Source organism: Manacus candei, unplaced genomic scaffold (genome assembly GCF_025592945.1).
Source record: "Manacus candei isolate 608988 ecotype Guabito, Panama unplaced genomic scaffold, ASM2559294v1 h1tg000062l, whole genome shotgun sequence".
Taxonomy (NCBI): domain Eukaryota; kingdom Metazoa; phylum Chordata; class Aves; order Passeriformes; family Pipridae; genus Manacus; species Manacus candei.
In genome coordinates, this window is record NW_026138110.1 from 1,065,454 (window position 1) to 1,093,364 (window position 27,911).

The 27,911-nt window shown below is 39.7% G+C and overlaps 2 long non-coding RNA genes across 2 annotated transcripts in view; both read left to right on the forward strand.

The window, feature by feature from the left end:
- The first annotated feature begins 298 nt into the window (after positions 1-298).
- Positions 299-2,496, forward strand: LOC127478788 (uncharacterized). The gene is made up of 3 exons (XR_007907347.1): positions 299-415; positions 651-747; positions 1,985-2,496. It is a non-coding gene; the product is annotated as an uncharacterized LOC127478788 (long non-coding RNA).
- A 2,080-nt stretch (positions 2,497-4,576) lies between these two features.
- Positions 4,577-27,911, forward strand: part of LOC127478783 (uncharacterized) — a 73,955-nt gene continuing 50,620 nt past the window's right edge. The window contains exons 1-9 of the long non-coding RNA XR_007907340.1: positions 4,577-4,675; positions 6,823-7,071; positions 10,047-10,083; positions 10,778-10,919; positions 12,399-12,504; positions 18,033-18,205; positions 19,592-22,920; positions 24,333-24,665; positions 25,276-25,458. This is a non-coding gene — a long non-coding RNA (uncharacterized LOC127478783). The remainder of the gene's footprint in view (positions 4,676-6,822; positions 7,072-10,046; positions 10,084-10,777; positions 10,920-12,398; positions 12,505-18,032; positions 18,206-19,591; positions 22,921-24,332; positions 24,666-25,275; positions 25,459-27,911) is intronic.

A 27,911-nucleotide genomic window follows, 5' to 3' on the forward strand; every position in this document is an offset into this window, starting at 1 on the left:
ATTTTTTATCCAAAAATTATGTGTTTAACTCAACATGAATCTTTACATTCTCACATAAAGTGTATGTGTGCTATGTTATTTTTAATTTAACTTTTCCCCAGTTGCTACATTACTGATGTGTTGTTAATCCCAGTGTCTCAGGAAGTAGCAATATTTGCTTATACATAGAAGTAAATGCATAAATGGCACCTCAACAAGGCAGCTCTGGTTCCCTCCAGCCACAGAGTATTCTGAGGCAAAAAAGAACCTTATGATAGGTGTAATTGTAGGTTAAAAACCCACAAACAAACCAACCCCGTTTTTTAAGGTTTTTCCATGCTGGGAAGGTGCTGCCGTTTGAGACTGCTGGGTTCTCTACAGCACATATCAGATGTGAAAGACATACACAAAAGCACTTCAGGCTTCTTGGACACAGGTAAAATATTTAAGAAAAAAGCAAAGGAGTTACATTTTCCTTTAAGGTTAATTTTTGAGAAGGAATTTCTTTCGTATAGTCTCACTGCAAACTTATTTACTTATCAAGGTTCTCTGCTCAGTTTTCCTAGGGTTGCAAAAATCCCTCCCTACAGACTGGTCTGAAATTATGAAGTGAACTGCAGACAAAGAAATGGATTTTTTGTCAGTGGTTGCTCACAATCTGGATATTACAGCAATTTCAGAGTCACCTGGAGGAGTCTGAAACCATTCTGTCCACCCTTGGCAAGGAAAGATTGTGTCCCAGACCTTAAACTAGAAGCTCTTCCTAAGGTAACAGTGTCAGTCATACTGTGGGGGCAAATATTGGGATGCAGCTGAATGTCATTGGAAGGCAAGGTACTGTATATTAGACCTACATAATGAATGCAAATTGTTTTTTTAGGATCCAAATGGGAAAGCATAAAAGGCTACAAAAGCCTTAATTTATGATTTGTTCGTTTAGAGCTTCAGACCATTAAGTACCCATTAAATCACTATTTTATATGCTGCTAAGTGCATCTCTATCACCAGAATAAAAAAAGATTGTTTAAATTCACCCTGTATCAAATAAAACATTTTAATTGAGAGCATTTGTGATAACAAATTGACTGGAATCGAAAAATAAATTAATGCTGAGCTCTGATGACAGGACATCTTTCTGATTTTGCTTTTAGTGCCTTGTAGGTACATGAACAGTTACATTATAAATATGTTTGTTTGTATTTCGATTTCAATCACAAACACTGTACCCCAAATAAGACATTCATTGCACTGGCAGAGTTCCCTAGACTTATGTCTGTCACAGTAACTTTTACCGTGGAGCTCAAATAATAACTTTTTAACCATTTTAACCTTTTAGTCTCCATTATTTAGGCTGTGTCTTAAAATGGGGAGCAGGCACAAGCAGATGAGAAGAAATTGCACATTTTCCTCCCTTTGGATATTTCAGTGTTTGCTTTTGTTTCCAGAGAAGGCAAAGTTGTAACACCTGCCTTCAAAGAACATTGATTTGGAAATAATGACATTTTTTGGGGGGTCATTTTTGATTGCACTAAAACACTGCATTCCTGCAATTGAATTGGTTCCTTTTCTTTTGGTCGTGAGCTGCTCAGCCTTTCTACTGCCATTATTGCCTGACCTCCAATTTTCTCTGTGGGGCTGAGAACTGCTCCTCCCAGGATGAAATAATTGGAATATGTGTAGCTAGATAACGACATACACAACTCTGCAGCAAATTGAAGGTCTTGTTCACTTATGCTAAAGATGTCTGAATTCCCAGAAGAAAGTATTCTAAAAAAAAATGCAGTTGGCAATCATTGATTTTAAAGCAAAACGTGTTGAACTGTTTAATATAATAAATTGCTTCAATTTGGTTAAAACAAACCCAATACTCGATTTTCTGAAGAAAATTTTGGCATTAAGAAAATATTTCCAGACGTAGTTTTTAGGTAAAATTATGTGCTAATAGCTCAGAAATTGAATTCTCTGTCAATATATGCATCTGAAAAGGTCACCCTGTGTCTCCCAGGAACTGCTGGATTGCTCCTGTAACGACTGTTTTCTCGATAATGGGGAGATTCTCAGTGTGGGAAGGAGAAGCTGAAGAGCAGAAGGGCCGAAGAGATGTTACCTGTAGCAACGTGCAGCTTGGAAAGGCAAGTAAAGGGCAATCCTGCAGCTCCTGGCTCAGACATGCTCACCAGTTAAGCAATTATATTACCTTGGGCTTCTCTGGGTAGTGTTTTCTGCCAGCCCATCTGGCCTGGTCCTTAACTTCTCCTGCAAGTTTTCTATTTGCAGCTCTTCCACCTTCCCCAGAGTTGCTTCCCCATCACGTTTTCCTACTTTCTGGCTCTGCCTTTCCCCCAGCTTCTTCCCTATTATTGATCAAACAACAGCAGTCACTGAGAATTGCTGGGCAAGATCGTGCATTTTAATATCTGTTTTATGGGATTATTTGGGATGTTGTTAAAATCCGCCTTTAAAATATATTTAGTTTTAATCTGGTTTTAGTGGCCCTCCTGCTTATCCATACGTGAGTAATTCCTCTAACAGTTTTCAAATTCACTACCTTTTCAGCCTAATTCAGAGTGGGAGGCAAATGTATGTACCTGCTGGGAATTCAAAGAAGAATTATTCTTAATTCTGTGTGAAAGGGTAGTTTCAAGAAAACGTTTGCTCATTCCATTAAGTTACCATATTGTTCTTTTTCTGAGGATTCCATTAATCTGTATTTGTCATTTATACAGACAAGGAACAACTCTGAAAGAGAAGGCATTTATCTATTTATCTGTTGATGGAAAATCACCTAGCACAGTATTTCAGTTTGCCTCAATTTTTTTTATTGAACTTGGAGATTTAGCTCAGACCCAGTTAATGAAACTACGAATATTGGAAAGCAGAGAGAGGGATATTGTTGTTGAAATGGTAAATTGTGGTTTAATTCAATTTTAAGTTTCTATTTTTGTCATATTAGGTTAAATAAAGGGATTTAATGATGGGTATTCAATATTTTTTTCTTTTAGTAGCAGAGATGTGATCATCCCAGCCTGTTTAGCATTTGTCAGGTGGTACCTGCAGTACATGCCCTTTAAGAGAACTTGTGCACGTGGTTTTCAACAGCATCCCTCTGGCACTTTGTGGTGCTGTTCTCTTTTATACCAAATCCTAAAACTCAGTGACTGAAAAACAGATTTATGCATATTTTTCAGGTATCATAGAAAAGACTTGACTCTAGATTGGGGGTTTTTTGTGTGGCTTTTGGTTTATTTTTTTTTCCCCTTTAGCTGACCTTTTGTTTCTGCCCGTGGAAAATCAATCTTATATAATGCATTGGGAAACTCTCTCTCTTAAGACTCCCTGCCTTTCACTTTGGGTTATCCTCTCAGCCAAATCCTGCAAGATTATAATTGATTTTAAAAGTCAGCAGCAAAAGTATTTGCTCCTTAGGTGACAAACAGTCAAAGAGGAGCCCTCAGGATCAGTGTTAAACGTCAATGAAATGAGATTCATGCTAGGATAGGCAGGTTACAAAAATTTAAATCCTGCTGTAATAGTGACAGTAATAAATGGAAACTCAGCAAAATGAAGGTATTAGTCAACAGTGTGTAATGTCATAAACTTGAACAAATGATTACAGAGCAGCTCAGGCCTGAATTAAAACCAAACAAGCTGAAACAAGCAATATCATTGAGATGGATAAATAAATTTATTCGAGTGGATATAATGACACCTACATTAGAATAAAAGCCAAAATTTTAGCTGATCTGTTTAAGGTAATCTGGACATCATCACTCAAAATGGGCAACAGCACCTGCATGCACTGCTACTAGAATCAGAATTTGGAATGCTGAACCCTGTCGTTGTTGGGTTTTTTTCTTCTGTGGTGCTTAGAGAATCTCTGTAGAAAACTATAGAGAGCTTCATAATGTCCTCATGAAAACTATTGCAACTATTTAGCATGAAGAGCACCTAAAACAATACTGGTACACAGAATGGCAAGGCAACCTTAGCAAAGAGCAAGGTTGAATTAAATTGACCTGGCATTAAAGAGCACAAAGCAGCCTGAAGGCACTTGGCTGTAGGAAGGGTGTATAGGATAAAACAACCAGAAAACTGCTTCCAGGGAGACAACCTTTCAGGGCATGTAATCTACATCCTGAGCCATAAGAAATACAAATAAGGAGAGAAAAAAAACCAAATGGTTTCTGGGAAAAAAATAATAATTAAATGCTGTAGCACACAGTGTTATGCTGCACTCTTAAATGCAGCTTGTTTTCAAACAATGCAAAACACTGTGTTGAGGGATCTTAACAATGACTCTATTGATACTATAACAAGCTGCGATTTTTCTTGTAAGGTCAGGTGTTCCAAATTACACTTTTAACACCTTCAGCAAACGCAGCAAAGAGTACTATCATGATTTTTCAGCAGCAAGAATGCTAAGTGAAAATACTGGAATAGTCCAACTATAATATACAAATAGAGTAAGAGATACTTGATGCTGAAATAACGAATTTAAGTTGTGCATAAAAAGGAATTCTACCACTGAAGTCATGCAAAGTTTTGCTATTTTTGCATATATGTTAGCAGAAAATATACAATAATTTTCTTTCTTACAGGTTTAGAACAGCAGGTGACTTGTTAGCAGACCCAAGATGCTTCTGGAAGCAAAGCAGTGGTTCTGCATGATTCATCATACCTTTTGGATCACCATGTTGTAGGTTGAAAACATCTGTAAAAATAACCTGTATTATTTCTTTGTGATCTGTGAGCCTCTGAAAATCTGGCTTCTTCAAAATGCCTATTTTTTAAGTGGAAAAATTGAGTTTTATTTCTCAACCAAGACGTACTTAATTGGGATAGACCAGATTTCAGCTGATTTCACTATTTTTTTTCCCCTGGAAGTAGGAAACTGCATGCAGATCTTGCATATAGGTCCTCTTCTTTTAGCAAAGTCTCCAAAAATATAAATGCAGGTATACAACTCAATCCAAAGTGTTCAAGTGACAAGCAAAATAGAGGAGGAGTACCTGTGTAATACAGGAGTATAAAATCAAGTGTGAATTTAATTTGCATTCGAGGCTCAAATATTTAATCACCTCAGATGAAAAGTAGTGCACTCAATTTATTCCACTCGTGGTTCACTCAAAGGGTGTCTGTGAGGTACTTGATCTCCACCCTGGGTGTTGAAGGGCTCTACCTTTATCCACAAAGCAGCATCAGTCCAATTCCAAGCCCTTCCTTAACAGTCCTTTTTCCAGTCTGAGAGAGCAGAGAATTATCTTTGAGAAGTCAGTGGTCACAAGTATCCATGGCTCCAAGCTCACATTATTCACATCAGTGGAAAGCCTTCTGCTACTGCTCAGAATGAGATGATTTTTAGATATTCTATCAGTGCTCTGAAACCTAGGCCTCCTCAGCCTTCTTCAAAGCCAGTGGAAGCTGCTTTTTGGACTTGAGGAAAGCTGGCTGGAATCAATGGCTTGAAGGTCTGTCTGCCCTCACTCCTCCTTTCCTTCCTTCCAGTCTGCATTCATGTGGTGGCTGTCCTATCTGTATCTCCAGGCAGCACAGGGAGGTAGGCACTCAACTCAGACACAAACACCAAGCCAAAATAAACCAAACAATTCCCATCCTCTTATCTAACATTTTCAAGCTTGTGAGATGTTTTAGAGGGCACCTTGGTGACTTTGAGCCAGCTGGTGCCCTTGTAGCCCTCTGTCTTGGCCGTGTTTTCAGTCCTATTTCCAAGGGCTTTCTGCTGGTTTTCCCCTGGTTGTACGAAAATCTGCTTGTTGCCTTGACAAATATTTGTTTCTGTTTCTGTGTAAGTAAACATCTGACATAAAATTGTCTCAGGATTCTATATGCAGATGACTGCTCTGCTACTGTTTACCAGAGTTCAAAACCTGGGCAAACAGCAATTTGTTTGGGCTGAGTAAGTAATACTTTATTTTAGAGGGCACAAATAACCATGTAATTATTTTGAATTAAGAAATTACCATATCATTTCAGGCTCATTACATGGGTATTTATTCTCAGCAGATTATATGCAGGCTGTTACAATAGTAACTAGTGTAACTTTTGTTTTGAAAGGGAAATAGGGTAGTAATGAAAGGAGGAACCTGCCTCTGGTGAGCTTGCAATCCTTAAAATGGCAGTGCCACCACAAAAGTGTAGAGCTCCATTTTCAACTTGAAAATAATTACTGTTCTTGCATAGTGTTTTAGTGAAGAAGCAACTAGCAATAATGCACTCATTTATTTTTATTTACATATTTCTCACAAGGAAACCTAGGAGCTTTGGGAACCATAACTCAGGCAGAGGCTCTGAGAACAGCTTGCTGATTGCTGGCTCAGCTTGTTGTTCATTCCTACCTGGAAGTCAGGAATCTCAGCAGAGCCTCAAGGCTTGATTTCGGGGCTCAGGCTCTGAGCACCACTCCCTGAATTCCACAGATTGGTGTTTGTACGGAGTTAGTGCGAGCCACAAGGTTTGGGAATGATATGCATAATTCCATCCATGGTTTTGATGTGAGGGATGGATTTTTTAATGATAGTGGGCCAGGTGTGCAGCCCAGGCATCGCCACAGAGCTTTTCATGTGCCTGAGAAAGCAGCAGGAGGTGCTGGCAAAAATGACAGCTCTGGACAACCCATGTTGTCAAAGTACTACAACAGAGCAGGTAAAAACATAGTCAAACTGGGTAATGATATGTATGACTTATGTATTCCTAGCAGAGAATAGGTAGTTGTAATTCCCTGAGGATCAGTCCTGGCATGGGTTAGGATATATCCATGTGTTTCAGCACCTCTAATAGAGCAGCAAGCTGGTTGTCAATGCGAATTCCCTTCTGTTTTCTCAGTGTCCATCAAGCTTCTGTGCTGGACTGCACCGTGAGGGTGTTGCGTGTGTCCACCTTTCTGCCATGAGCCTCTCGCCTTCCATTCATCCCAGAGAGCCTGACCATGGATAACGGGATCAACAACCTCTGAAGAGCCTGATCCAGTGGACACAGGAAGTCTTCAGGCCTCCATCACCTTCCAGCTTGTGCTGTAGGGCACTCACCTGGCCTGAGTCCTCCACTTCCCCAGTTCAACTTCCTCTAACAAGAGTAAGATTCCTCTGGCTTTCCTTTCGTGATTCTAAATGCTTATTTAATCTCTCTAATCTTCTTAGCACCAGCTGAAAAGACTAGCACAAAAAAACGTGAGAAATATTTGTTGTGAGGTAGAAATTCACCTCGTCATAAAATAATTGCTTCTAAACTGTTAGTCATTCATGGCATGATTCTAATTGCATTATACTTAGGGGATCATAATGAAACAGACTTCCAAATTTACCCTGGAGCACTTCTTCTGCAGTATTGGATTGGAAAGCTGTAATTTGAATAAATGAAATGAGTAACCAAGGACAGAATTTCCCTCTCCCCAATATGTCTCATATAAAAAAAAAAAAAAAGAAGGAAAAAAAGAAGAAAACTGTCTTGTTTAAGTAATTAGTGAGATGCTGACAAAATGCAGGAGGTGTGCAGTGGATATTTTGTATCTCAGATGAAAACAAATTAAAAAAGACGATTTCTGTATAGACAAGCTAAGCTTGTTTTCGGGAGGGACAAATTCTTATTTTTGTATGATCAACTAAAGACAAAAGAGGCAGTGAGAGCAAAAATGTTCAAGAAAACCTGACAATAACCTTGTTGTTAATTTTAGAAAGGGAGAGCCATAACATTGAGAAAGCCCTTAGGTGTCTCATACAGCTGTCAGACCTTGGGTCTGAGGCTGGAGGAGATAATGACTGTGTTTGCTGCTCAGTGCAAGAGAAACCAATAGAAGGGTTGAGGGATGGCAGTGTTTTGCTGTGATATGCAATAACAAGAAATTGCTAAATTCTACCTCAGCCCCTTCCCTGTTTTCTCCTCCACTCCCATGAGGTCACTCTGCCTGAGCTGCTTTCCTCAGCCACAGTTGCAGTTCCCTCAAATTCACACAGCTCCCTATCACAGAGTCAGGGCTTTGCTGCAAGTCACAACTCACTTCTTATTCCAATTCAGTGCACCTCCTTCTTTGGTCTTGTTCCTTTTAAAAACTGGCTTGATTTCAGTTAATTAATTCAGGTCAGTGCATTCCTTCCACAGATTGTTGGAACCAGACTCTTTTCCAAAGGCTTGGAGAGTGAGCATGTCCAGTGAGATTGGGCTGATGTTAAAAAGCAGAAGGTTGGCCAACTCACCTTAATGTGAGCTAATGAGGATAACACAACTACACACCTCAGACTGGTTTTTAGATAAAAGTCTTTTACTGACAGATCACCCCTATACATCTGAATATTGCCCTCGTGTTAGAAGATTTACCTCTGAAACAAAGGCTGCTTGTGCATTTACCCCACCCTCACACTTACTCCTATATTTTCTTCCCTTTTCTAATTCCTCTTTTTCACCACTGGGAAGGAGAACCATTCTTTCTGTGTCCTTTTCTCACCCCTGATAATTTACAGTGTTCTTAGAAAAGGTGCAGTGAAGATGAACACTTTCAGAGTGACCCTTCACAGTATATATCAATAGATGGTAGTAGCTGAATCTCATTGGAAAGAACACACCTGTAAAAATGTCATAATTGGCTTTTTCTGTAAGACAAAAATGAATGCACACTTTATGGATTAAAAGAAATGCAAGTTATTTCATAAATCAGGGGCAAAGTACAATTTCCCTTTTTCATTCTCAAAAGTTTTGATAACAAAAGTTGCTTTAAACAGCATCCAGTTTGCTGGAAGCCATAAATTGAAAGACTCCACAGGTTCAAAAACAGGATCAGAAACATGGATCTGTTCAAGTCCATGAATCTTTCCTTGGAACCGGGTTGGAGACTTGTTACTGATGACATGGCCATGACATTCACTTACAAAACAGATTGTCAATACCTGCACTATAATTTGGAGCCAGAAAGTCCTGCATCCCAGGTGGATTAGCTTGTTTTTGAAATTTCCCCAAACGTTTTCCTAATGCCAATCCAAATATTCTGTAGCAGTCTTGTAAATACAATCTAATCTCATTATTTTGTAGTATCCTGCATGTGAACACATCTATTTTAATGTCTCCAGTTTACATGAAAGCAAAATTTCAAAGTACTCTGTAATCACCATTGTTTTAATGGAGTAAGTCCAAAAAGCTAGTCTGTTAATCAGTAACTCGAGTATCTGCAACACATTTTCAAGGTGTTCACATTTTTGTTTTAATTTTCAAAAATTTGGAAGTCCCAGTCTCCTTCAGTGACAATTTATTCTTCTCCTTTCATGGCTCCTACTTATTTTCCTGTAGTACAAAATTTACAATTCGTTATTGTAATGCTGGAAAAGTTTTGAAAAATCAAAATCTGTTTTCACATATGTATTATACATCTTAAGTGAAAACTCATTTTGAAGCATCACATGGATTTTTAGATCACTTAGATTTTTCTCCTCAGAAGCAGAATGTCACCAAAATTAGCATAAGGCAGTAAATTAAAGCATATGGCTGCTGATGTATCAAAACTTCTTGATGGGAAAAACAGAGCCCTCTGGCAGAACATTTCTGAGCACTGTTATCATCTGAATTCCTGGATCTGTGGAAATATTTTTTGCTTATTTGCAAGCACAGTGGTTTTTTAAGTCTTGATGGTGATTATTTAAATTCTTTTGTTTATAATTCAAAGTTTTTTTTGCTTCTCCCTTTCTGTAAGTGTTTAAGTGATGCTCCAGTAAGAAACATTCAGAACAGATATATTTTTGTGACATTTATTCTGTGAGCAGTTGGGGGAAATGCACTGCCTGGTAATTGGCAAACCAATATTTTCAGATTTCTAGTTGAGTTCAGAGGATAGTAAAATGCTGGAAGCTTATGCTCAGTATTATCCAAGTTCTGTGAGCCTTGCATTAGCAAAACCATGTTGCAGTCTGAAAGAACCAATTTTTTTCATGATATGTAAAGTACATTTTCTCTGGATAGAAAATGTGTGAGGGTAATTATTTTTGTGTGCTGTTATGAAACTGCTTACTTGTTGCTGTATTGGTTTAAAATGGTAACTTGATAATGATTAATAATTATTATTTCAGGCTTTGACCAGGTGTTCTTGTCCACTCCAGTCTCCAGGTCAGCCAGAATGCACCTGTATTGCATATATATCTACTTATACAATGATTTTTGCACTTCTCATTCTGCTCCCTCTTTCTTTTACAAGCTAAAGCTACTAAGATAGATGGCTTCATGCTTCTGCATGCAAGCTAAATAGATGTAATTTTAATCCAAATGTGAATTTTACTTGCATATCTACAAGATGATACGGTGCATTCAGTTTGAGCGAGATGCATTTTTGATGATGAAAAAGAATTTAAAATGGGAGAAGAATGTTACCCATCATTTTCCCCAAATCATGATACATGATTTCGCTCAAACATCTGTCAGCCACACAGTAGTTCATTTTCCTGAATCAAACCTTAGAGAAGCTAAGGAACAATAACGTTGCTCAAAGAAAATTGAGCACCCGCTGGGCAAATGATATTATTGTTTTCAGCTGCGTGGAAGTCTAAATTCTCAACTGTTTTGACTGGAAGAGTCAACTGTTTCCAGAGGTGTGTCCCGGTGCCCCTTCACACAGTGGCAGGGGCTGCAGTTTGTATTCCCAGATAAAAGCCATGTTTGAAGTGACACCTGTGCTTTTTCTCAGTTCTTTGAAAGTCCAAAGCTCAGATATGATCTTTCCTGAAATCACATTCGACCTGTGCTGAAGTCTAAGGGTGGAAATGAAGAGATTTAGCTTAATAAGATTCATCTTTATCTGCTTGAGGTATCTGGAGCAGAGCCCGGGCCTGTGAGCTGCACCCATTTCCTGGAGCAATGCAAGTTTGCACTCAGAGATGCAAGTTTGCACTCAGAGATCTGCTGTGAAGAATTAAGCAGGATTTTTTTTTTTCCCACAGACATTTCATGTAAGTAACAAAATCTATCCTTACTTAATATAAAGAGAAAAAATCCCCAAGCTGCTAGAGGAGAAGGTGGATTTCCAGGGATTAAAAAAAAACCAAACACACTTCATAATGGTGCTGAGCTTTAAAGAAAATTGCCTGATCCTTTTTTCTAAGATAACTGTTTTTTCAGTCATGGGGTTTGAGAAACCTTTTACTACAGTAAGAAATTCTCATCTATATTTGGGACCATTTTCAAAAGGCATATTACATTATTTTAGTCTAAATTTTTTTGTTATTACCAATAAAAATAGGATTTCCTTTTCATCAGGTGAATAATATTAACTGTACTGGCTAAGACTGTGGGGTGTAATGCTACATGCAGGTGTTTAAAAATGAAAACAATCATTTAATTCCAAAATGCATGTTATTTCACATCATCAGGACTAAAAAAAGGTTGCTTCTTTAAATGTAAATGCAAGTGTATGTAGTTCAAGGATCAAGGTGGTGCTGTAAGAGACACAGACACAATAATGTACATTTTATAAAAGTTTAAAGTTTTAACTGAAAAAAAAACCAAAACCCGAACGCAGAATAAATGTCAATCTGTTTCTCTCTGTTCGTTGGTCACTTCACCCCTAGAAAATTAAACAGAGAAAAAAAAAGGGGATAAACTTATAATACAGTGAGTTATCTTTACTTCACATCATCTATTTCCAATCCTACTGTTCTTTTAGCTGTGGAGCTACAGATGGTGGTTGCACTGTGGAGTTCCCGAAAGCACCGTGTAGGTTCAAGCACCAGACCATCAGAATCCCAGCTGCTAGCTAACAACCCAGTCTTGATTTAATTTAATCTCATTTTTTCCTGTTTCTAATTATTTTTCCTTCCACTAGAGTGGAAACAAGTTTAAAAGAAGAAATAAAAAAAAAGTATAAAAATATAGAAGAAACATAGATGTTACTACCAACATTTTTTTATTCTCCTTGGCCTCCTACTCTGCTTAAAATTCACAGCTTCTATTTTGTGAGGATTATTGGGATGATGAATAAATACTGTGAAGTTTATTTCACAGTCTTTAAGTCTTCTCTCGGAGTCATTTGGATTTGCAAACTTTCACAGTGCTTTGGCAGCACTCCTTGATGTTTTTCTCCAAGACAGATACCCTTCCACAGCAGCCTTATTTCAGTCTTTCCTTACACTCATGACTGGTTACTAGGACAAAAACCTTAATAAGATCTATTGAGTTTGTCCTTATCCACTCAGTGCATTACTGGACTCATGAGAACTTTCTAGGTTCCAAACAGAGGATGAAAACCAGCCATTCTTGTACTCTCATCTCTGTCAAACAACTTGACCTAATTTCTGATGACTCTACTAAGATTTTGAAGCAACCTGCTCCTACTAGAAACCTCCATAGAGTAAATGCAATCTGAGTTAAAAAGCTCAGAATAAATACACCAGGATCCTTCTTTCTTTCTTTCTTTCTTTCTCAAAATGCAGGTCATCCCTGGGAATTCTCCCTGATCTCTCTGGATACTTCTGCACCAGACAGATCCAGAGGGCCCCTGAATCCAGAGATCCCAGGTGCAACCAGCTCTTTCTTAAGGTGAGATCTCCTTTCCTCTTGCTTCTCAGTTGTCCTTGGATGGGTGTCAACAAATCAAAGTATGCTTCAAGCATTTTCCTGATGTGTGGACAGGATCCTGGAGCATGCAGTGGGGGTTCTGCCAGTGAAATGCTGACTTCTCTCTTATCTTTCCTAGCATAAATTAGACCACTGGCTCAAAGATGACTTCTAGCAGTGCTTTAAACAATTTTAGCCAGACAGGTGATGTGAATATGTATTATTTACTGATGTTTTTTCCAGCTCAGTTTTTTGACCTCTCCCCAGATTGACCCGCTGTCACGCTTAATAACATCAGTATGCTTATTTTGCCTTCTGAAAATATATTTTGTTTATAATACAGATTCACAGAGATCCTGTGTTAGTACTGAGGGAGTTTTGCTATAGTGCTGGTTGTGTGCTGGGGTACCCAGAGGCTGTGGAAACAGTCTAACATTATTGTTTCAATCCAAACAAATATGGTAAAGACATAAAGAAACCTTAAAAACACATTCATGTACATGCTTTCTGCTAGAGCCATGAAACGGCAGCAAATCTAAAAAAAGTGTATCAAATGATGATTTTCTGTTGTGATTAGTTCAAATATCAAAAGAAACCTGTGGCTTTTCAGCCTTTAATTAAACCATAGGTGCTTCTTTGTTTCTCCTTCCTACGTATGTTTTGCTTTTAACAAGGGTGGAAAGCCTAAAATGGTTCAGGGCTGTGCTTTGTCTCAGAAATGGCTCCGACCTGGCACTTCTGAGGATGATGGCAAGCCTGTGGTTTGCTGTGAATTAGCTCAGTGCACTTGCTGGGACTGGGAATCATGTACTGTAACTAAGGCGATAGACCATTCCCGGGATTCATTCTGTGAGGTTCAGGGAGCCTCCTGCAAAGTGCTTGCTTTTAGTGCCTTTTGGAGGACCTCAAAGAACACCAGGTTTGGGGGGGAGGGGAGGGAAATATAGCAAAAGTACCCAACTCCTAATGCAAATGCATTGTTTCCTGTCAGCTTTGCTAAGTAGGGGCAGTGTGGTACAGCTCATTGCTGAAGAGGAAAACTCAGTTTTTCAGCAATACCCCTTGTATTTTTTTTTCAGGCAGGGAAAGGATCTGTTTTCTGTTTCAGGTTTTAAAATATGATGTGTAAGAGGGACTGCATTTCTTTTCTCAGGCTGCAAGAGTAAATACTATATATTACATCTAACTACTATTTATGCAGAGTCTAATGAATTTGCTAGATTCAGCGGTATATTAAAAATGTAAAAATATTTATTGCTGAGATTTATTTAAAAAATAATTAAAAAATAGTTTATAAAAGCATTCTGGAAGAGTTTTTGAGGCATGAGTTTTCTCCCTTGCATTTCAGGTGGGGATGCTTCCTGGAGCTGTGAGCATAAGCTTGGCTCATCCCTTAAGATCCATACTTGGATGGTAGCCCGTATGGAGAAGAGTTTAGCTATCTGTGCTACACAGTCCTTCACACAAGGAGGCTTTTCTGAGGGATTTGAGAGGGTAGTGAAGTGGGCAACACCAGTAGAAGAGTTTGGCAGGCTGAGGAGAAACATCCCAGCTGGGAGGCTGTAAGCACAAATAGCTGATCCCTCAGCTTTTCTTTTTACCTCTGCTTCTAAAGAGCAGCACGTGGTGTCTTAGGAAGCCTGAAGTGCACACCACTCTGCTGGACTCTGTAGTGTTTTTTATCCATCTTCAGGAAAACAAGAGCCAAGTGCCAGAGTGTTTTTTGGGAGGCATCACAGGATCCAAAGTTCGGGTCTCAGGTGAACAAACCACACTCTCCAAACGTGTGATTAGCCCTCATTCCATTCACTCTCAAGTGGAACCTTCCAAGACTTACAGCTGGTTTGTCCTTTGTTTTGTTTATTTTTTTCCCTCTCAGTTACAAACTCACGTAAGAGCCCAGGCTAATCTAGAGTGTAACATGATCGAGGATTTTGCTTATTCATAACAATTTAGTAAGCTGTGCAAAGATAGTGCTATTTTAAAAGTTTTTAGATTGTATCTCTTCCTAAAGAGTAGAAAATGCAAATGGCTTAATACAATCAGCTGTATCTGCTTAGACTTGCTAAATCATGAGGAGTCATGGTGCAAAACAACACAGCTCTCTTCCAGGCAACATTCTAAATTTATGGTACAATGATACCAGATGACAATGGAATTGCAAAGGAAGTGCTTAGTACCTCAAAAATTAATACCTAGCGAGTCCATTTTTTTTATGGTGATGATTATAAGTATTCACTCTGTGTTTGAACATAATCCTCTCAGAACAGCAGTTTACTAAATGTACTGGAGATTATTGAACAAAGTACAAGTTGAGGTCACGTTTGGGTCTTCATTGGGCAAATAACTATCATTTTCTTCTCACTCAAAAACAAAATTGCAATGTTGCAGGAGGCACTCGGATTTGGTGGATACAAATGGGAAGTTGATACCTGTGCTCTGAGCAATTCAGAGCTACGCAGAGAAAAACAAGCACATCGCACTTCTTAGTTATGAGAATAAGTGTATTATTTGACTTCAGGAGCTGTTACTTGAATGTGAAAACACTGACCAAACACACTAAGAGGTGGCAATGCTACTGAGTCCCATGCAGGGATGGACACCTGCCTTAGTGTAAATACTCACAGAGGTACAGAGATGATAAATAGGAGGGAGGGAGGAAGGAATTCAGCCTCTCCCAAACTTTTCCATTGTTCACTTCAAATAGAAGTTTCACAACCTCTGCTTTATGATCCATTTGTTATATTATGTACCTATTTTATTTGGAGTAACAAACCAGTTATAAACATTTATTTTTAGCAGTGAATCACACTTCTGGGCACACTTAAGCAGAGCTCATGTATGGTCTGTCCGGTACTCTGCGTGCAGCTCTTTGCATTAGATGAAAAATACACAACTTAATCAATTGCAACTGTAGCTATATACCAGGAGGGCTGTTTGATCTTAAATCTGAAGAAATCATCATGACTTTGTTTATTATTTCCAATTTCACAGTCTCACGCAAAATGCAAGAGTTTATTTTAGCAGCAATCGTAAAATTGAATAATTTGTTTCTAGACATACTCTTTGCTAATTCATGATGCAGTAAATTTTTTTTCAGTCAGTTTTGTGTCTTTTGCCACAGCTTCTCATATTTACATACAGACCCAGAGAAGCAACTACTAGAACTGGAAAAACGGTGGCAGAATCGTGGATGGCATATAGTGTACTTTGACTAATTAGGACGAAGTGCAATTTATTCCAAGTGCAAGGGAAGGATAAAGAGGGTCACTAACTGCGTTTGTGTTAAACTGTGAATTTCCCTCCTCACTTTTCCCCCCTCTGAAGTGGAATTTCTCCTGCCTGTGTTACTCGGGAGGTGATGTCAATGCAGTGTAGGACATTAACAAGACCAACCCTCTTAGCTTTGAGGTTTGACTTTTCCCCCCCTCCCCCAGCCTCCTCTTAATGATGTGACAGTTTGTTGCTGCAGGAGAGAGGCAGAGCTGCATCTCTAGTAAGTAAAGGTCAGACGCCCAGGGCTGCACAGGCTGCTGTGCTGATCAGAGCTGGGGAGAAAAGAGAGGAGTGATGGCTTCTCAGTGTTAAGAGTGGCCTCACAGAAGAAATGCATTTGAAGTAACAATGGTCTGAAGCAGCATGTCACTAACCTCCAGTTCTGGATATTAAAAAAAAAAAAATAAAAAAATCCCAAGCCCTTGAATATTTAATGATAGCTGAACAAACTTGGAGTGACCCAAGGAAGATGGAAAGTCACAGAAGTTAATGCTCCCAAAATACAGCAGAGCTCAGTAGTCCTTTAAAGCCATTAAAGAGCTTTTACCATCTGTTAAGTAATTACCTATCATCATTAGTTATTAGAAGTAGGAAATGATGTAAAGGGCACCAACACAGCAGAAAAAGAACAGCCAGATTCTTGTGGGTTTCTTGAATGAGGTCATTAAAACGTGGTTATTAATACTGAAATAAAAATGAAAAACATTTATAGGCGATGTTGTAGCTGCTCTGTTTCAAAAAAGAAAGCACTGCATTTTTCCTGACAGTAAATATTTAGCTCAAGTCTTGCACTTGTTACTAGCATGAGATAAAATCTCCAAAAAACAACATAAGATGATGAAGATTTAAGGTTTCTGAATTCAATGCATTATAGCTCAGCTAAAACCAATTACGGAAAACTCAATTTGAGGATCATGACTTAGAACAGATTAAAACCAAGTAACCAAAAACCCCCAAAGCTGTGTGTGCTTTTAAGCTGCATGATTCTACATGCAAACATATGCGCACATTCTTACTTGTACACCAATATGGGCTTTGATTTCCCTAATTCTAATTTCTTTTTTTCACCCTTCTTAGTTAAAGTAGGTTCCCGAAAATGTATTTCTTTCTAGGCATTAGCTGCATATCTTTAAGCATTCTGCAAGAATTGAAGTCTGCAGGACTCAGGTTGCACTGGGATCCTTGGGTATAGGCTTTGCAATTTTTTAGTTTTATTTCCTTCAGCAAACTGATATATCTCACTGCAAGTTCATAATACACATTAGAGTTATACAAATGCATAAAAGCCCTGTTCTGGACGATTTTTTAAAGTGTGCTCTCAGTTGTTTTTCATGGAGTAGTTCAATTCTAAAAATGATGTGGTTTTCTAGTAAAGGAGGATAATTCTGTGTCAGTCAAGAAAACTCAGAAGGGTGAAGGTTGTTTTTGATGTATTTAAGTTTGAATTTTGATAGCTGTACCAATTTCTTCTCAGGTTCTCTGCTGGAAAAGTCCTTGCAGACACATTATTGGGCCTCCTATAAAACTAAAAATGGTTTCAATGAGTGAAGTTGTTCCAGAGGCAGCTTGTGAGGGCTGAGTTTGCCTATACTGCAACAGTGAATGTTGAGAAAATACCTCTTCCTTGGCAAAATTGCTTGGCTGTTTGTGAAAAACCTAAAAAGCCCATAAGTGGCAAAGGATGAGCTGTGCCTGTGTCAAGGCACACAAAGGGCCTGTCCTGAATGTGTGCTTTGAGACCTCAGTGCTGAGAAACTGCCAGTATCCAAAGCAAATAGTGCCCAAGTGAGTGGCCTACCCTGGCCGTGTAGTTGCACAAAAAGAATAGAAATAAAAGAAACTGTTGAGCCATCTAGAAATCAAAGAGAAAGTCATGCCCAGGCTGCCCAGGCTAACCATGGTTTATGGCTGCAATAACAAGACAACTGTGTGAGAAATGGGCAAATCTCATACATTAAAAAATGGGGAGTTTGGGAATTGCTGTGGTGGATGATCAAGAAAGAAGTACAGTAAACATCAAAAAAGGGGAATTAGGACAGCAAAACCAGGGGCACTGGGGTAAGAGAACACAGGGTAAGCTATGTAATGGGGAGACAAGGGATGAACATGGGAAGGGGAAAAGGTAATAAAAGGAGTAAAAAGTGGTGCTGCTCCAGGGCTCCTTTCAACAGCCCCATGCCTGATCAATGCAGTCGTTCCCACCATGATCCTGTCTGACTTTCTCTCCCATCCAGAAGGGAGACGGTGCATCTTCCCTGGCCTTGTGGGATCCTCATGAGCTCATCCCAGCATCGAACATGGATGGGAGCAACTCAGGGAACACAGCATCACCTTCCCTTCATGACCCTCTGCATGAGGCTGCTGGATCTGTGGCTGCAGACATTGAAGGACTGCAATGTCTCTCTGTGTATGTATGGCCTTCTTTCTTTCTAGGGCTCTATTGCAAAATCTACTGAATAATATTGAATTACTTTGCTTCTTGGAGTAATTTTTCCCTGTGCAATTTCTTTTTAATATGTGAAGTATGCCATATATAAAATGCACTGCATATTAAAAAAAAAACCAAACCACAATTTTATTTTGGTTTTGGCAGCTGAAAGTCTAAACATTTAGGTAAAGAACAGAGGCATTAAGTTTGTGCTGCCAAAATCTTACTCATAAGGTACCTTATCCCATTATTTTTTCCATCTGTTTTGTCTCTTAGAGATTATTGCAGCAGCTTAAGAGTTTGATTTGTTTCCACCAAGGCATAGGAAGAGAATCTGTGAAGAGTCAGAACTGCTTAAAACCACAGTCTTAACTGCTGAAATATTCTGTTTATGAAAATACTTTCTGAATTTATGTTCAAAATCCTCTGCCTGATTTGCTGAATGAGGAGGAAGAGAGAGCAGGGGATTTTTCTCTGTCAGGTCTCCGCAAGCACGGCTGTGTTGAATATTTAAATACAACATTTGCTGTCGGTGCATATTGTTATACACTTTTTTTTTGGGAACAACAATCTGTGGAAGATTATGTTTGCCTTTTCATTAGAGTAAAAACAAAAATATCAAACAAGCACTGAATTATATTTTAATGTAAGTTGATGTTATGTTCTGTTTTAATCAAAAATTGTTTGGGAGTATCTCTCCCCTTTGTTGCTTCAAACCCAAGCAGCAGTTTTGGTAGGGACAGTGTGTTGTCTGGATGATGGTGGTGGTAAAGAAACTTGGAACAAAGACAATATTTGCAAAAGTGACTACCATTTAATCTGTATTCAGACACCTGACTAAGAGCTGGACTGCACAATCCTTGAGTACCCAAGACCCTTCTGCAGAAGGAACTTCATTCTGCAGAATTGTTCTGTCTATGTGGACAGCTTCATCTGCTCTCAAACTCCCCCTGCACCTGAAACATGTCTCCAGTCCATAAATAACAGTGTCTTGCTGGCACTGAGCCTCAGTCCTGGCAGCTGATTTATGGACCTTCAGGAAGAGCAGGCCAGCCCTTGAGGCCAGAGACTCACCCCTCCATATTTTAACATCCAGGAGGATGTAAGGGTGGCAAAGCTGAAACACTGACCTTCTCATGCATTGCAATATACCATATATCAGGTAGTGCAATCGTTGGGTTAATGCTGGAAAAGCAGCTACCAGTAGAAGGTTTACTGTGAAATAAGCAGAAATTTAGCTTGTCTGAAAATGGAAAGGGAGCTCAAGAACTGTGTGTCACAGCCTTTGTTCACTGTGATCTGAAAAAAATGTGTAAAAATAATTTTGGTTTGGGTTTTTGTTTGGCTTTTTTTATTTCTTCCTAGAAAAATGGAGACAGGTTACCTGAGCAATGGTTGAGGAGAGGACTGCAACCAGGGCATCTCAATGGCATTTGAAGGTAACACAATGTCTATAGGGTGAGTAAATCTGTGTATTGGTACCAGCACCAAGTCCCTTGATGCATTCTCAGTAAGTTAGAAGTTGCAGCATGTCGAAAGCTGTGACAAAGAAGGTGTGACAGTTGAAAAGGAAATATCAAAAATAAAGTAAAATAAATCTTTGAACGAGCTGAACTCTAAATAATTAAAACTCGCAAAAAGTGTAAGAAGTGAAGCAGAAATAATTGTTGGTGCTAATATTTAAAAGCTATGAAATGCCTGCATGTGTCCAGGCATCATTTTCTTTTCTGAGATGTCAGATTTTACATGACAGAAAGTTATCACCCCCAGACTGGTATTTTTGGAACTGCTCAGTGTCTAGTCAGTTAGTGAGAGCAGTTAACAATTGCAAGCCTCATGCCTGGAAATAAAATCAACGTGAGTGTTCCTGCTGTTGGCTGAGTTGGGCTGGGGGTGGGCAGGTTGGTGGTGGACAGTGATGGGACCTTCAGTGCCCAGCAGATGCCCACTTTACCCACTCCAATATGCTTTTAATCATAACTTGCTTTCTATCCCTACTAGCAAGGATTTGGGTGGGTCAGCTGGAACACAGAAACCCAAACAGTAAGTGGTACCCTGGATCTTAACCTAGAGGCATAACAGCCATTTCACTCTATAAATCTATAAATATTGCTACAAGCCTTTTGTTGTAACGTTGCTGGAAGAGCTTTTATTTTCATATTGCAAAAATAGGAGGAAAGCGTTGGGTTAAGACAATGCTGTAGCCAGCAGGAACAAGGGAGAGTAGCGGCGCTCTGTGACAGCAGAAATAAAAGCACAAGCAGGGAACCACACTGCAAACCATACCCACCAGGAACTACTGAAAATCAGGAGCTGCCCCATGCAGGCTGGAGAGCTGCCACCCGTGGAGAGAGAGAACCCTGGAGCTGCACAGGGCACAGCTGTGGAGGGCAAGCCGGGGAGTCACGCTGTGCTTGTGAGGGAAGGAGAGCTGGGGGAGCAGGGGATGAAGTTTCTAAGCATTGCAATTTTGCTGTGATTTGTTCAGGATGGGCTGCTCACCCGTGAAGCAGGAGATAGCTGCTTTTTTCCTGCTTTTTATTTCTTTTCTTACTTTTTTGTTTTTCTTCTCTATTGCTGCAGAGCTTTTGTCAGGTCGGTGAGTTGAAACATCCTCCAGCAGGGTCAGACAGGAGGTACAGACAGCCCAAAAAGGGCTTCTCAGAGAGGGACATGGGAGAGGCATAAAGATGGAACAGGGAATGGGAGAAGCTGTGAATCTGGTGTGTCCCAGCTTGTGCCCCTTCCTCCTGAGCCTGGTGCTGCAGAGGCTGTGTGGGTGGTCCTGGAGCTGAGGCCTCCAGGTCCTGCTGTGAGCCATCGACATGGCCTCTAAACTGTGAAAGTTGTGAGCACAGCAGGTCCATTTGGCATCCACAGCTCCCATCCCAAATAGGTGTGCTTGAACACTTTCCAACCACTGTTAAGAGAGGGCCAGTGGAGACAGATTGTGCAGTATCTACCATGATTGCAGTGACTGCTCTGGTAGCTGTGTGTTCCTCTGCTTGTTAATCCCCACTGTCCTCACTGTTGATTTAAATACCTTTATGTGGCATTTGCAGACTAATGGAGCACGGGGACCCAGAAGGAGCCTCTGAAAGGTTGTCTGATATGATCCACATAAATCAGAGCCCATTCATTCTTGCACACGATCCCCTGCCTGCGTAGACACAGCTTCTGCAGCAAAAAATAGAGATAAGTAGCAAAAGCTGCTCAAGGAGAAGCCTCATTGTACATGTTATGACAGTCGGGAGAGGGATTAATCCTGGCAGTGTTTCCTTGTATTTGTTAAGGTGGATGATACACAGTGACAATGGCAGCTGCTCCTTTCCACAGCGCTGCTGAGGAAACCTTACCTGCATGTTCCTTCAGAGGTGCATAATGCATCATTCCTAGCTCACAGGGGTGATCAAGCCCACAGGTGACAAACACTCCTGTGGCACCACACATAAACATAGCACCTTATTAGCTCACATTTTGAAGAGTCTTCTCTGGAGGAATGTAAAGGCTGTGAGTGTCATGGTCTGAGAGCAGCACAGACACATCCCCTTCCCTGTTCATGGATCAACAGCCTTTCCTGGAGTACGTAGCTAAGCCCTTTCTCTATACTTTTGTTTTCATAATCTACAGAGAAAGAGCAAGGCTTTTTTCCTGCCTCACTGAGTGTGTTGGTTTAGTGCCTGTGTGTAGCTTAGCTAAGGCAAAAGAGAGTTGGTACCACTCAGAACAGCACTCTAATGTTGGGCTACTTGAGGAAAAAGTGTTTCTCAATCACTCCTTTTGAACCCACTGCATTTAACATAGAAGTGCTAAACATGAGTGGAATGAGTGGAAAGGAATAAAGAGCTTTGATTTCTCAATGCTGGTGATGAATGGTGGTGGTGATGGGAACTCTGGGCTAATTGTATCTATGCTGGGGATTTTTTTTTCCTTCCTTTTTTTTTCCCCTTTCTTTCTTTCATCCCATAATTGAACAAGCTGCTAAAAGAACCTTAGGATTAAATATTGAACAAGATGATTCCTGAGTAACTGTTGCAGCTAATGCACCAGAGAGTTGTCCAAGTTTTTGCTACACTTGTGTGGTTTAGGGATAGGGATTTGACCCTCCTGCCTGTAAACACACAGCTATGAGGAACAGTTGGAAGGATGGAGAGGCACTTTACCTGCACATCAAGCTGGTAACCCTTTCTGGATTGCACAGATCCCCCTGGGAGGAGAGTGTGAAGCTGTTTAGTTCTCCCTGCAGAGGGGATTCCCCAGGAACAGACAGTCCTACAGCATTCACTGCCTAAAGCTGACTTACCATCAACAAAAGCTAAGAGAGGAAAAGAAACACAGTAAGTGATCTAAAGAGACAGCCATGCTGGGATGGAAAAAGCCTTTAAAAGTAATTACATAAAAAGCATGAGCTTCTATGCAGAGTTTGGGTCCCTGAATGGAGTAATTAAAAAGGAGCATGCATTTTCTGTTAGAAATCTATCAGAAGTAAAACCAAAATGTAATCAGATTCAGCTTCTAGATGGAAACTTTTTTCACTTCACAGAACAACTGGAAGAAGGTGAATAACAAACACCAACAATTCCCATCGCTGTCATCAATATTGAAGTACTTCACTGAAGCAAAATGTTACGAAGGAAGTTGGGAATGGACATTTAAAGACTTAAAATTTACTGAATTTTCTCCCCAATTTGATTGTAAGTAACCATACCCTCATTTAGTGCAGCATGTGAAGTGTCTGAGCAGCCCAAGGAGCAGGACAGCGCTTCAAACACAGGCTGTGCTGCTTCAGCTACTGCCAAGGGAAGGTGTTGGGCTTGTCAGGGTAGTTTGTATGTAAATTGAGTGAGGTTATTTGTGTTTCAGTGTTACTTAGGAGTTAAACAGCCCTTTTAGAAGGAAATTTTAGTCAAATCAACACATGCATCCCACCCTCCTCCCAATGGGGAAGCAATTAAGAAAGCGAGCAGAGCATTCCCAAACAGCACTGCTTAACAAACAGGTCTGAAGTGTTTGCTTTTTTTTAATCTAATAATGATACCGACTGGATGACTCTTTTATCTTTGTATTTCACTCCCTCATGGTTTAAGCATAGACAATAGTTTATGAATCTCCTGTTTTGTAACAGTTCATGAGAGTGTTGCTATTGTTATTTTTTTCATGTTGCATAGTGGGAAAAGAGGCAGAAGATAACTTATTTGCCTGCTTATATCTTACATATTCTCAAGAGCTCGATGAGAAATAAAAAGTTCCAGAAATACAAATGTAAAATTGTAAGTGTTGCTTAGCAGGATCTTTCCTACCTAATTTTCTGAATAGCCAATCTGATTGCACCTCCAAGGTGAGGGCTGTTATAGGTTCAGAAGTGTTGGATTTTGTTAGTTCAGTTACATTGTGTTCTGTCTGGATCCTGAAATGCCTGGTTGAAATTCCGTGGCTTGTGTTATACAGGAAGGCAGGAGAGCAGGTCTTAGCAGTTCCCTAAGCTCTTGAGAGGCATTTTGAGGATCTGTCAGTCAGACTGGGAATCAGGCTCCCAGAGGATGAGAAGCACACAAACAGTTGTCTTTTTTGATTTTTTTTCTCAATGTGTAATTTAGCATCACGTGAAAGATCTGTTGCAGAGCATGAATCTTATTCTCCAGGGCAGCTGTGATTGTCTCTCTTCAGTTCTCTCTTCTACACACTTTGGAACTCTTTTGTGTAAGAGGTGAGCTCTTGTAGCTGGGAAGTTAACTTCTACCCAGGGTTGATATTCCATTGAAACACTACCTAGGACAAGAGAAGAAAGGGAGCTTGCACTATGCACAAAACCAAACTCCATAAATCTAATGAAACTTTAAAAAAGTGATGTCTGCCTTATTCTAAGATACGGTTTGAAAAGTCACTGTGTAAGTCAAATGAGTCACACCTGGAATTTCAGTTGAGGTTTTCAGGAGAATCCTTATTTACTGTTTTCATATGCTGTGGAGTTGTCGTGTGGTAACAGGTGAATTTATCATCATATTAGCTATTGTGGTTGTTACACTAACCATTACTTCCCCATCACCCTTTCTCTACAGTTCCCAAAAGAAATGCCATTATCTAATGCCCTTTTTTCTCCAACTAGGTTGGTGAAGTTCAATGCTGAGTTCTGCAGGATTGACTTGGAGATGCTTCCTTTTGACTTTGATGCCTGGTTACTTGGAGAGCCCAACAACAGCATGGATTTAAGAATCTGCCTTGGTAAGTACCTTTGACTGTCACTGTTACTAAGATGCTCTAACTTGGATAATTTCATTTGTGTCCCTTTGTAAAAACAGGTTTGTTTTTCAGGCCTTTTGCCCCTCGAGACCTCAGTGATGTGAATGTGAGCAGTGCTCTGTGCATTTATGCATGCTCGTGTCCTGGAGCCTAGAAGCACAATTTCCCGTAAACATTTCCAAGTTTGGAACAAAAACAGGTTTTCACATTAAAAGCTCCTTTTTATGTTTGCAAGAAAGCTGTGTGTGAGCTGGATGTGCTCAGGCAAGTGCACTTCATTAGGTAATTCTGCTCTCAGCTGTGTGCTCATGAACCATTCCCCGTTTAACCTCAGAGAAGGATGTGCATGTGTGAAGTCAGTGAGCTCTTGCAGTCCTAAGAGTCATCCTTTTGGAAAGCATTAACAACTACAATAACAGAGATAATATTTTTAAAGCTGCTTCCTGAGGTTAACAGCTAAAGGCCATCTGAGATCCCTGCTCCATTTTCCTTTATATCATATTTAAAAGAGTGGTGTGGTATCCAGCCCCCTTGGAGAGATGTGTGCCAGCCACAATAACCACAGCTGTTAAGTTTGTCAGGGAACTTTTTGTCAGCAATAAAATTATCCAAATTTCGGGAAAGGCATCATATGGGCACCCAGTACAGGTACTCAGTGTAGATAAGTTTGTAGTCATAACAGCACAATAATAAACCAATAGTAAGGTTGTTATTCCTCCTCTCTTCCACTCCCCACCCCTCAATAAAAAAAAAAAAAAAAAAACAGTCCTCAACTTTTCTTAAGTTTTCTGGTTTTTTCTTATTTTCAGTGATGGCCTGTGCCGTGACTTGAGTTCAGCAAGAACTGCCTGCTTGTGCTACATGTCTTCAGGTAGGATTGACTGGCTCAGTTATCCTGCTTTATGTGACTGCTTAAGAGAAGACTACAGCCAGTCTCATCTGCAAAATGAAGCTCAAATTCTGTATTTATTCTGGCCCTGTATTGACTGCAGGTATGGCTTTGTTTGCAGCCTGGCACTTGGAAGTGCTGTTGCAGTTCCCTGGCTTCACATCATCAGTTCTAAGCTTTCATCCTGCTTGGAATAGAAATGCTATCATATCTAATGGGAACTATATTTTAGCAGTAAATAACAGAAAGGGAAGACATCCTGGGTATCCCTTCCGCTGTTTTTCAGACCAGTATTCAGCACACTAAAGGCAGGGGTCATTGTGTGAGCTTCCCTCCAACTCCTGTGTTTAGGCAAGGTAGGCTGGGCTAATGGTTTATAGCAAATAGCAGTAGGTTTCTAGACTAAAGGAGGAAAACAACAGGTAGTATGTGTGTCATTGGAAATTGTGTCACTGCTGGAGGGTGACCAGCCAGTCTGCTTTTATTTTTATATGCTGATAGTGCCGTAGACCAATTTACAATGCCAATGATTTGGCTTTTGTCTGTTTAAAAGATGGCTGTAGTCTAAAGAAGAACCAATTCCAGTGACCTTTTAAAACTGCAGGTTATCTTTAGCCTGCTGAAAATAAGTCCACTCTTTGAAAATGCAGAGTTATTGTCTTCACACAGAACACAAAACATAAGAGCATAAAAAATCCAACCCCGTATTCATCATCTTATTCTGTGGGAGTTATTCTTGAGCATGCAAGACCCCACACATTATTCCTATGGGTGCTTACATCTGACAGTCTCTTTTGTAATATGTCTGGTGTTACAATTCTTCTCTTTTTAATAATGACCTGCTTTTATTCAGAAATAGTTGAGCTACAGCAGCCCCGTCTATTTTAGATAACAAAGACTCCTTTTTAAAGCTGAACTGTGTGAATGCTTTTTAAACCCCTCTTTTATAAAGAGAAATCTGATATTCTTAAAAAGTTTAGGTTGTACATTTGCTATAACAAACCACTTGCAGCTGATGCATTGGGGGGTTCTTATTTTTTTTAATAAATTGTTTTCCAAATAAATAGCAAAATTCCCCATGGACACTAGGGTAGTGCTAAACATCTGGCTTGTCTCTGTAGACTGCACCATGTGGAACCCGAAATATCTGGTTCAGTGCTGTGCCTGTCTCCCAGCTATATTCAAAACATCAGCTTTTCTTGGAGAACATTTGGTAAAAGCTTCCTTCATTGCTTTAGGCCAATTCCCGTGTGGATATTACTCCTTCAGACCAATGTGAAATTATTCAGATTACAAAAAAGTGAAGTTGTCAACATTTGTTTGCAGAACAAAATGCTGCATTGCAATAACAAGTGTGGAACAAGGAAAATTCCAACAGCACGTAATACATTGCAGTTCTAATTTTCCCCCCACATTTCTAGCTTTAATAGAATATTCTCTGGTCTGGAAGACTAATTGTTTTTTTAATAAGAGAAAGTTTTTATGTTATTGAATTCAATGAACAGTTCTCTCCTACCTAAGCAGACAAATGCCTGTCATGTAAGTACGAAACACAGCCTATATATAACTAAGATCTTGGTTTCTGTCCACATTTCAACAGCTTTTTGTCAATATGATTTGGTAAAGAAAAGTGAGAGAACGGAGTTTCTAATGATAAGGTGGAGCTATTGGAGGGGAGAGGGAAAGCCAAACAACTACCTTTTTTCTTACATTTGCAAGTTTTTTTGTTAATATTACAAGGTTAAAGCTTTTTCATGACCACATTCCTCAGACAATCTCCTTTGTGCCTTCAGGATGTTTTTGCCCTACTCCAGGGCTGGAGACCCTTCCGTGTACATCATTCCACCACCTACCAAAATCCAACTGGATGTGCTTCTGGGGTGGGGAGGGCTTCTGAAATCAGCTTTACCATTAATCAAAGACATGATGCTCTTTTTTTTTGCTCTGTCAGACTAATTGCATGAAAAGGCACATGCACTAAATTGCCCCTGACACTGACCTGGTTAACAAGTGCCAGGGATATCTCATTTCATCTGTGGTTAAAGGGAAACTCGTGTGTCATTTTATAGAAAATGTAGATTCTGTAAGTTATAAACCCAACAGCAAACATTATCTACAGCAATAGGACCTTTCAAAACCTTCTGAGAGAGACTCACTGGATTACGAATTTTCTGCAGTTGCATCGTCTCTGGTTCAGTCACACAGATTAATGTGATCCATTGCTCTTATCTGCACCGATTTTATTGCATTATATGTACGTCATGAACATGGTTTGTGGTTGAAAAGGGAATTGTACTGCCACTGTATGAGAGTGAAAAAGCATAATTAAGAGACAAGTCATGAACATCCTTTAATATGGTCTAACAGCCATGCTAATAGCCTTGCTTTACATTTATGTGTAAAAGGTACTTCAAGAGGCAATGCCTTATGAAATAAATTTAATTTTGACATTAGGATGCTGTTATAACTTACATAGCCTGTAGATGACTTTAGATGGTTGTCTGCCATATAGCTCAACTTCGAGACACAGATAGAACCTCGACTGGAATCTTGACT